Genomic DNA, 3,462 nt, shown 5'->3' with positions numbered 1-3,462 from the left:
AGATCCTCTATAACCCCATCCCCTTCCCACAACTGCTCCTCAAACACATCTGACCTTGTACTTCACCCACAGACTCGATCCTCCCCACCCACTTGTGTCTCCTGAAATCTACCCCTGCTACCGACTGTAACCCCACCTTCCCCCTCCCCTCCTTGGGGCTTCCTCTCCGCTTCTTTTCTCTTCCCCTGAGCGGTTTTTTCTCCCTCCTACACACCCTCCCTCTCCGGTGCACCCCTTAGCATCTCTGCATTCCCTCCTGACTTGCCTTCCCTCTCCCTCCCCCATCCCATCTTGCCTTTGGCATGCCCCTTGACCCTCTTTATTTCCATCCCACCCCCTCCAGCCCCACCTCCCCCACTGCCCCCTCCTCACCCCTCTTTTCAGTCCTCTCATTTCTCCCCTTCTTTGGCAGGTCCCCCCACCCGCCAACAGTTTTAGCTCTTCATCAGTTGTGCTCTGTCTCGTGCAGTGGTTTTTAATGTGTCATCATTCTGGTGTGTTTTAATAGTGTGGTCAACGTTTAACTTGTGCATCTGACTTCAGTGTATTTTATGTGCTTCACACATCACCCACTGTATTTTTAATCTTTATATGAACTTTTTAACTGTCCCACAAGTAACGTCTCCTTATCAGCGTCTATTTTAACCCCCATTGCCTCCCCCTGTTATGTTCTTGTGTCCCCCTTTTTATCGCCTTTTATATGGATCGTTTCCTCTTTTTATTTGTAATGTCATTCTGCTGAAGAGCGGCAGATTGTGCTGCTGCCAGCCCTTCGCTGCCTATATGGGACAGAAGAATGTAATCACAATGGGCAGTGGGACAGTGGATCACTAACATTATTACTCGTACTTATCCTTATGTTCCTCCCACCAGCTATTTACTTGTAGATCGACAGGTGGCTACTCCCCTGCACTTCAGTGATAGCTTACTGTCCTGCCATTGTCACCCATCGTTCCCATATACTCGTACAGCTATTGGCTAGACTGGCTGGAGCAACTCGTTAGTGTTAGGCTAGCAGCGAAATTATCCTTCCCATAAGCAGCAGTTATTCGCTTGTAGATTGGCAGAAGGCTACTCTCCTGTACTTCAGAGATAGCTTGCTGTCCTATTATTATTATTACCACCCATTCTCCGCTATTGGCTAGATTGGCTGGAGCACAACTCTCTAGTGCTAGACTAATAGCGAAAAGATCCACTCCACATCCAGCAATTATTGACGAAACTGAATAGAGTACTGTCTAGTTCTTCATCAATGGCAGCTACCCCTGCTCAAATTTCAATTTCCACCATTCCCAGGGATGGGGAAGGAGAGAGCGGCGAGGGGAGAGGAAGGAAGGATAGGGGCAGGGTGGGGAGGGGACGTCCCAGAGCAGTGGTGGGCACATGACGGGGGGAGGAAAACCCATGACGTCATCAGGAGGCAATTAATTGATCAATTTAATTAATTTCATACCGAAAGGGCTCCAGAAATCCTGTTACCCTGCTTCTGTCGTCAAGAAGGGCCTTAAGTAATCACTTACGTGTACACTTGTCAATACATCATTGCTAGTAGTAACCATCTGGTACGGTTCACTGGGGGCATTGTCATCATGCCATATCGTACTGTATCGTATCAGTGGGGTGGCTTGCATGCCTCAGCGATACAGATAGCCGTATAATAGGTGCTATAACAATGGAGGGGTATCTGTTGAGAGGCTAGAAAAACTTCTGGTTCCTAAAGAGGGGCAGCAGTCTTTCCAGCATTTGTATGGGCAACAGTCCAGACGATTGACTGATCTGGCCTTGTAACATCAATCATAATGGCCTTGTTGTGCTGATATTGCGAATGGCTGAAAGCAAGGGGAAACTATAGCCATAATTTTTCCCGAAGGCATACACCTCTACAGTATGGTTAAATAATGATGGCGTCCTAATGGATAAAATATTTTGGAGATAAAATAATACCCCATTCTGATCTTCGGGCAGGGACTATTCAGGAGGATGATTTTCTACAGATCGGAGTAGATCATGTAAAGTGCCTTAATCGGGCAGGCAGGTTAGAAAACTTAAAAGGGAAATGAATAGATTGAAGTAAGATATAGTGGGAATTAGTAAAGTTCGGTGGAAGGAGGAACAGGACTTCTGGTCAGGTGAATACAGGTTTATAAATACAAAATCCAGTAGGGGTAATGCATTATCATAGCCAAGATAGGCATGAAGCACACGCCTACCACAGAAGTACAAGTTTATATGTCAACTAGCTCTGTAGTTGATGAAGAAATTGACAAAATGTATGATGAGATAAAAGAAATTATTCAGATAGTTAAGAGAGTCGAATATTTAATAGCGATGGAGGATTGGAATTTTATAGTAGGAAAAAGAAGAGAAGGAAAAATAGTAAATGGATACGGACTGAGGGAAAGGAATGAAAGAGGAAGCCACCTGGTAGAATTTTGCCCAGAGCATAATTTAACCATCAGGAATCAGATTTTAAACTGTAAGATATTTGCAGGGGCGGATATGGACTCTGACCATAATTAATTGCTTATGAACTGTAGACTGAAACAGAAAAAATTGGAAAAAGGTAGGAAATTAAGGAGATATGACATGGATGAGTTGAAAGAACCAGAGATTGCTGAGAGTTTCAAGGGATTATCAAACAATGGTTGACTGGAACAGGGGAAAGGAATACAGTAGAAAACGGATGGGTAGCTTTAAGAGAAGATATAGTGAAGGCAGCAGAGGATCAAATAGGTGAAAAGACAAAGCCTAGTAGAAATCCTTGGATAACACAAGAGATATAAAATTTAACCAATGAAAGGAGAAAATATAAAAATGCAGCAAACGAAGCAGGTGAAAGGGAATATAAATGTTCAGAAATGAGATTGATAGGAAGTGCAAAATGGCTAAGCAGTAATGGTTAGAGAGCAAATGTAAAGATTTACATGCAGATTTCACTAGGGGAAAGATGGATACCGCCTACAAGAAAATTAAACAGGACTTTGGGGGAAATAGAAGCAGCAGCAAGAATATCAAGAGTTGAGAAGGAAGACCTGATTTAACCAAAGAAGGGAAAGGTGGAAGCAGTATTTACAGGGTCTACACAACAGAAATGAACTTGAAGGCAATATTATGCATCGGGAAATGGACGTAGATGAAGATGAGATGAGAGATATTATACTGCGACAAGAATTTGACAGTGCTCTGAAAGGTCTAAGTCAGGGCTGGGTAAATACCGTTTCGCGAACGCGTACTTCACATGCCCACTAGGTCTGCCCGTGGCTCTCCCCCACTCTGCCAGCCAGAAGTACCCCCACCATCTACTCGCCTAGCCAAGCACGTCAATGCACCACGCAGAGTCTCTTCCATTTACTACCCATCGTTTCTGTTGTCTGTGTAGATGCCGCGTTCGGTATTTGTGATAAAACAAAACTGTTGTTGTGGTCTTCAGTCCTGAGACTGGTTTGATGCAGCCCCACATGC

This window comes from Schistocerca serialis, chromosome 2 (assembly GCF_023864345.2).
Source record: "Schistocerca serialis cubense isolate TAMUIC-IGC-003099 chromosome 2, iqSchSeri2.2, whole genome shotgun sequence".
NCBI lineage: Eukaryota > Metazoa > Arthropoda > Insecta > Orthoptera > Acrididae > Schistocerca > Schistocerca serialis.
The sequence above is the reverse complement of the archived record's forward strand: the minus strand, read 5'-3'. Positions refer to the sequence as shown.